Genomic DNA, 8,067 nt, shown 5'->3' with positions numbered 1-8,067 from the left:
CTTCTTCCAAATTTGTGCCTGGTTAAGAAGCCACAGATACCTGCCTATGGATTGCGGAGGTCATGGTAACAACTGTAGACTGAAGGAAGAAGTCTGGAGTGCAGAAAAGCTATGGGTTGGGAGCCTAAAGAAAATGCTACCTAAAAGGAAAGCATGAAAAATATTGAAAAAGGAGTTTAGCTCAGAGGAGGAAGAAGAGGGATGGGACTATACTAGCATTTTATCTATTATTCAAGGCTGTTGCAAAGAGGAAGGGGATAATTTATTTTGTGTAGCCATCCTGGATAGATCAGGAAGACATTAGGACAAACTTTATAACAGTAACATATTTCTGAGCCTAGTAGAACACCAACACTGCCATAAGGGGACCATAGAGGCTCCTTCATGTGACACTCTTAAAAATGCTCCATAAAAGTATCTATCAGGAAGAGCAAACTAGAGCTGGCCATGTTTTGTCACTCTGCAGGTGAGATCCACATTGAACAACCAGAAATTAGGACTGTTTCTACAAAACCAAGCAATGCCAAACCTTAAGGTTTCGTGTGTAATGGAATGGGGCAGGTGGTGACCTTCCAACTAAAAGAAGTGTTCACTGCATTGCCCACAGGTTTTAGTTGAGAGTGCAGAAAGATCTTAGTTGCCTGAGCACATGCTGGTCTTTTCTGTTTATCTGTTTTCTGTAAAGTGAAAGCTCTTTACCTTTGTTTCTGATCAGTGCCAACACTTCATGGAGTGCTCTTAGGGCTCAAAGCCCTTCTGGCTCTTTTGAAAAGCTTTCTTACACAGAAGTGAGGGAAGAGCAGAACAGATGCTTAAAAATGGCTGTCAGGTGAAGATATCCTCTTTGGGAGATACAAGCACATGATATTTATATGTGTGTATGTCTATATAAATAGGAACACACGGTAAAGCTGTATTCTCTATTGTGAAAGAGTAGCTTTATTTTAGCTTCACTTTAGAACACCTTAAAAAGAAATGAAGAAGGAAGTGGGAAACAAGTGTGAGTTTCTTCCAGTCCTTGGGAACTGACCCTGATCACCATGACATTTCAAAAATAGAGTGTGACCTGTCTCTACCATCTGCCAGGTCACTTGGCACTCACAGTTGTGTCAGAGCAGAGGCCACAGGCTTGTGTGTGTTCAGTTTGTGTAAATGTTCCTTAACCTGGTCCTCCTCCATGGAGGGCAAGTTTTCCTGTATTCAGACTTTTCCTGCAGGACAGAGCCTCAGAAGAGGAGTCAGTTGCAGGCTGATGATTCGCTGCATGCGAGCTGGAAGCTAATTTGAGTTGATGAGCTTTGGCTCTTTATGTCAGTTCTTTGAAAGAAACATGGGATGTGCTGGATCACCTCTCCTGTGGGCTGGTGATAAACAGAGACAGCCCAGCTGCCCTGGCAACTGGGCTGGAGGGCACATGGTCTGCCTCTAATCAGACACAGAAGAACAGCAAGTGAGACCTGAGAATCTGCAACATTCAACATTATCTGAAAGGACTGAGCTGTGGAAAGCAAACTTTGGGTTTTTTCCTCTCTCTTATATCTCAACTGCCAAGTTATTGATCTGGGGATATGTTCAAAGACACAAGGTCTCAGGTGCAGCACAGCACTGGAGCACAGCTTCCCCTGCAGAGAAGCCAAGGGGCTGTGAATGTGTGAGATCCTGAGACAGGGTATAAGAGACTGGGGGAGCAGGCACTGGTCTGAGAGAATTTCATGCCAAGAGCTTTTGTCTTTTTGCTTGAGACGCTTCTTCTCCGGCTGAGAGGTATGTCTGGCTTGCGTAAGAACTGCTGTCAGAGCTGACCAAAGCTTTTTAACTAAACAAGGAACACTTCTTTTAAACAGATTTTTTTTTCCATTAAAAGATGATGTTCTGTCCAGCTATTATGCAGTTATACTAAGGGTTTCTGTGTCAGAATGAATTGAAGCTTAAAAGAGGGTATTACGTGACTGGACTTGTAAATCTTCTGGGTTACATGCAGGGGCTATTACAACATTGGGAAGCATTTGGTCAGACTTTAATTTCTATCTTCCCAAACCAAAAAGTTTTGCTGTTTACAGAGGAATGTAGGAATGAATGGGGGGGATCATCAACACATGTCATGATATTGTAGGTGTGACGTCTCTTGGAAATGGGTAACAACTGAAACAAGTCTGGCAGTATTTGTGTTTCAGAGGATTGCTCATAGCTGAACGATGTTGGCATTTTCTATGTCATGTAATGTTGAAGACTGAGGTTTTTGCCTTTTGCCTATCAGATTTAAATATGAGAATGTTGTAAATAAGTATTAGGGCTGTCAGGAACAGTTGTTGTTGGTAGCGATCAGGATTCATGCATGGCACATATGCTTTCTGGCATCCTTCAAACCCCAATATCAAATTCTCACTGATAGCCAAGATATTTCATGACTGAAATATGCTATTTTTCTTCAAAAATCCAGCCTTCTCTCAGAGATAGAACCTTTATACAACTGGGATTTTCTAAGCAGCTACAGGTTGTGATCCTGACTGTCATAGGAAGAAAAATCATTTTGTGCTGTTTTCCCTTGGCCAAATGGGAGATAGAGGCTCTGAACTTCATGGTGTCAGTGTCCCATGGCAGTGGGACCAAGATTTTTTGCCTACATATTCAGCCTGGAAGATGCTTCTGAGATTTGAAGATTGCTTCTGAGCAAGAGAATTCCCTGGTAAAACAGATGCTTGATGTTGATCCTGTAGGCCTTTTACTTTCTTATTTCTTGGCACAAGGTTCTAGGAAAGAGCAGTGCTGTGGAGGGGAATAGGCATTATGCTGTCCTGTCTCCTGGACCAAGTGGGGGGACTGAAGGGTTTTTCCTTCTCGTTCTCTTCCATTTGAACTTCTCGGGTCTGAAGAAATCTGCTTTTTATCATCTGCCTAGCTGGAGGAAGCCACAGACCAGGCAATTGTAAGTTACAGTGTGTTTTCTCTTGCTTCCAAAGAGGAGCGATACAGCTCCTTGGTTGGCAGTATAGGTGAGCTGGAAGATCATGCCCAGTCCTCCAGGAGAAGGCAATTTTAGCTTTCTTTCAGAGAAACAATTTCAGAGTTATGGTCTCCTATCCTTCAGGAATGAGGACTCCATTTCACTTGAAGACCTCCCTCTGTACATTGCTGGGTATCCTCTTTTCCTGGTTAATGGTTGTTTACTCCCCTTTTCTGTTTGGGCTCTTTCCTCCAAGGAGTTATCCCAAACACTTGCAAGAATTTGGAGCCATAAAAAATTCCTGGAAAATATTTTAGTTTTTGTCCTTTGTTGTGTGGCAAAACCCAACAACTGTGCAAATTTCTTGAGCAGAACTGTAGTATTAAAATAATTTTAGCATCCCTGTGGCATGAGTCAAAAAATCATGTCTAGTCTTACCACGTAGCTCTGCAAGTCTTGGTATTTATTTGCTTTCTGTTGATGCGCTGAAGAAATGTATTTTTGATGAGTCATATTCCCAGAAAAACTTTCCCCTTTCCTTCAAGCTTGACCAGTAGGTCAGTTTAGAACAGTAATACTTCCTGAAGGTTGTTCATAAACATTGGCTTTAAACTCTTCCTTTGACCCAGACTCAGGGTCCCAGTCTGAGAAACATGCAGCTTTTTCTAGCTGCTAGAAAAATTCTCTCACAATTTCTAATGTAAGATAATTCAAAGTGTTTTGAGTTATGGAAATCTTACCTCTTCCAACTTAGAAAAACAACAGCTACAAGTCTTCCCTGTTCCACTTTAATTTTTCAAGGAAGAAGTTGAAACAATAGTGAGGAGATATCTCCCATTCATTATCCATTGTCAGTTTATCACTGGCAACTGGGATGATTATGGAAATAAGCAACATTTCTGGAGAAATAATTTGGATCTGTTCAGAGCTAATTCCAATCTGAAAGGACTAAAATCCTTCCATATGTCTGTCAAAAGTTCATCTGTATCAGAGAGCGGGGAGCGAGGAGCAGTGTCAGTCTGTAAAGCACCAGGCAGCACGAGTGGCTGATCTTTGTGGCGTCAGTGTCAAATCACATGCTTACAGAAAGGGTCTTTTTGGTTCAGAGTTGGCAAACATGGCTTGTTCTGGAGCCCATCATTCCAGTATCACATTTGCTCCTTGTTAGTGTTTTTCCCCTTCAGTCATCACCCCCTCCTTGTTCATTTTCTAGCTGGTCTGGTGTACTTGATCGCATCGCTTTGGCAGTCTAGGATGTAAATTTGAAGGGAATTGAATTCTTCCTCACAAGAGAGGGACTGACAGTATGACACCAGAGAAGAGATTCCCTCATCTGTTGCAGACCGTAATTTCTAAGGAGTGCTTTTTCACCTTCTGTGAGGATGTACGTGGTCGTGTGCATATCGCAGTGAGGTGAAGCTGGGCGTTGTAAGCTCTGAAGCACAAGAGATACGACATTTTCATGAGGAAAGCAGCAGTTGTGTTATTAACTGGTGGCTTGAAGGAGATTTTCAGGCCAGGTATCTTTTTTCATTTGGCAATTAACATCCAATGCCAGCTGTATTTGTACAGAAATCCTAGTTGAGAGTGTTCCATTAGTAGTAGACTGACAGGTCTCTTAAAGTGCCATCTGTGACTCTTAGAGGGTGCTGTGACAGCACCAAAATAACTTCAGAAGAGCCTGCAGCACAGAGAGAGAATGAGAAATTCCTGGTGTATTTATCCTACTCACAACAAAAAAGGGAATTGAAGCAATAGATTCCTGCAGGGATAACAAGGCATCTTATTTCCACCTCTTTCTTATCCTTACCTCTGGCATTTAGCCCTTTTCTCAGAACTAACTTCTTCTCACTGAATTTCCTGGCTTCAAGGAGGTTCCTGTGGCAGCACCTGATCCTGACACTGAACTTTATTGCTAAATTCTTGTTGAGGGGGAAAACTGCCTTCTCTTGGCTTTTCCTACAGGCCACAAACTCTATTCTTACTTTGATGTAGGGTTCCATTAAATCTACAGTGTGAAAGAAAATTGAATTTCGAGTCACTCATTTTCAGGTTTTGTTTTGGCAAGGATTCTCAAAACCAAATAAGGAGTCTTAAATAGGATTTTTTAAAAAAAAAGTCAAAATGAGTAAAATAGCTGCTTCCCAAAGGCATTGTAGCAAACAATGGAAAAGTAGAAAGTAGATGGAAAGTAGAAAATCTGTCTGTCCTTTTCCACCTTACAAATGAGATGGAGAACAGAGTACTTGAGAACCTTCAGAGATTTATATAAAATATAGAGTCCCATTACTGTTTCAGTTATTGAAACAAGTAGAACAAAAGTACAAATACTCTGCCAATTACACTGGATAAATTGGAAGCCTTGGTAAGAATATTCAGCTAACTAAAGAAACCAGAACTACATGATGAAAATGTTTTCTCATTTGCTGGAAGTCTACTTTCCCCTCTCCTCCTGGCCAAAACTACAGTATGAATCCAGTGAATAAGACCAGCAGTGATAACCAGCCAAAACAGGGGAATTTTGGCTGTTCTGAGGAGTATCTGCCATGCTCAGCTCTGCACCTTTGGGCCCGCCTTAGTCTCTGTTCTTTCATTTTTCTTTTATTTTCAGAATTCCTGAGAGAATTGCTACTGAAAACAAAGTAATGTGACGTGTGATACAGAAATAGGGGAAATAAACCTGAAGAATGCCTTTTTGAGGAGATATTAAAAGTTAAGGGGAGTGCTGTAATGAGGTGTTCTCAAGGTACTCAAATCCCCTTCCAGTCCTTCACTTCCCTTGCTGTCAGCACTGCTGGCAGAGTGAGCGTGGTACTCTCTTGGAATGTCTGAAAGCACCAGCTTGAAATTTAATTCAGCACATTTTTTAGAACCTTTCCACCTTTCATACCTTTTTAAAAGCAGATACAGAATTCTTATGTGACAACAATTTTTACATTAAATTTACTTTGTTTGATTTTAAACCTTTTTTATGTAATCCACTCAGAGATGTTGACTTCTGATGTGCAAAATTAATCACTGTACTCAGCTCTAAAACTATCGCAAATATCTACAAAAGGGGAAGTTCTTGGAAACTGCTTACGTGGCAGGTTTCTGAAGATTTAGCAGCTTGAGAGTTCAAGATTAAAATGGCTTTACTGGTCCTGAGAAAGTGAAATTTTAGATAAAAATTTACTGTAAAAGAATCAGAAGAAATACTTGGAGTGTTCAGAAAAATGAGGATTTCCAAACACTGCAAGTAAGAACAATTGGAAATGATTGCTCATGGGATTCTCAAAATGTTGTTTAATGGAGGTTTTCTGAGTTTATCAACAAGGATGTGGTTTTATTTACTTGATCTTTAAAATTCCTATATCTGGTTTTATTTTCTTATTTTGATATCACACAGAAGGCTGACACTGTAATTCTTACGCTGTTTTTGCACAAGCTCTGGTGCTAGAAATATGACAGAGAGAAGCTGAGTAGAGTAGCCTCCAGGGACTAGAGTTTCCATAACAGAAAGAATTAAATAAGCTACAACAACCTTGAAGTGATTTTCATTTAGAGGGGCAAATGAAAACTGTGGTACAACACACACACTGTCAGAGGCACAAACACCCATCACCTCAGCATGTCTGGGTGAGAGCTTTTTAGCTATTCAGAAAAGAGAGGGTCACACTTATCACAGACAAATTAAGAATAGGGTTGGATGCTTTTTGGATGTGGGACACTGCATATATGGGGAATACCAGTGTTGTTTTGTCATGTCTGAAGGACTCTTTTAAAGCATGGAATGTGTGGCTTGAGTGCTCCTCTGTGAGTCCATCCAGCACTGGGAAAACTCTTCTTTTCTCAGCATGGGATTTCATTCTCCAAAATTCATTCCAAAGACAACAAGGATAAAACCCAAGAAAGTCTATCTCTGACAAGTGAGCAGACTACTTTGGAAAACCAGGAGCACAAGTGGTTTTCCAGTTACCCATGACGAGCTGAAGAACTGCATATTCTAGGGTAGAATGTCTTTTCTTTAACAAATAGGAAATTTTATTCTGCTAGGAGAGAGAGAACACTGGAAACAGAGTACTAACATCTGAAGTGAGCTCAGCCTTTCCTCATGAATAGCTTGCCTTGGGACAGAAGCAGATGAATGTCCTGTCACTGTCTTTGTTACTGTCTCTAGAGGGCAGTCCCATGCCACAGCACTGGCCACCAGGAAAGCGCTGGAGCTGAGGCTTTTGATGTGAAGCATTGCTGCTGCATTTGCTTCATGAAAGGAGCAAACATTGGTAAAATTAAAATGTAATGAATGTTATTAGTCTTATGCACGAGGCTTAAATTCTCCCTGAGTGAACACCTGGTAAATGAACATGCAGCTTCTTTGGTTTCATTGGAGGTGTCCTGGATTACAGAAGCTGAGGAGAGAAGATTTTGTGTAGAAACAAGTGATGGGCTACAGTGACAATAAGCAGCTTATAGGAACCTGTAGGGAAGATGGCAAGCTGAGTTTAGATACTCTCTCTTATTACACTGAAAGAAAGAAATGCAGCTACAAGGTCACTATTTAATGTTGGTACACAGCAGTGAGTTAAAATGCAGTGGATTTAAGTGCTGTGTGAACTGGGCTGTTTGCTGAGATGACTTAAATTCTCCAGGTGCCTTTTTTTCACATACCCCGTGTTTCCCTCAAGTCAAACATGTAAAGCTGTCCTGCCACTTCATTGGGAGCTGCTGTCAGTGGAGCAAGAGCCAGCTGCAGTACACAGTGATCAAGCAGGAAACAAGAGATTCCCCTTTGCAAACAAAAACTCAATGGAAGTAAAGAGAAAGTGAGAAATTATCAACAATGGAAATGTATTATCTCAAACAAGGGCCTGAGAATATATCTGGAGGATTTTGCTGAGCTTTCATCATCATATTTTTGTGGTAATTTCCATTTGCCAAGAACAGCTTCAGATAATCTCTCTAATACTGGTTAAGACAATACATCTGTGAGAGGAGAAAAAAACCAAACAAATAAAAGGATTGGCCTTTTCTAGACTTTTTCCTTTTTCTCTGATTGTGGTAGAAGAAAGTTTCACCTGAGGTCTTTGCCCTTAAATTGTGTGATGTGACAAACCTTTTATGTGGGAGATTTTACTTATCTG

The sequence above is a fragment of the Corvus hawaiiensis genome, chromosome 26 (genome assembly GCF_020740725.1).
Source record: "Corvus hawaiiensis isolate bCorHaw1 chromosome 26, bCorHaw1.pri.cur, whole genome shotgun sequence".
Lineage (NCBI taxonomy): Eukaryota > Metazoa > Chordata > Aves > Passeriformes > Corvidae > Corvus > Corvus hawaiiensis.
The sequence above is the reverse complement of the archived record's forward strand: the minus strand, read 5'-3'. Positions refer to the sequence as shown.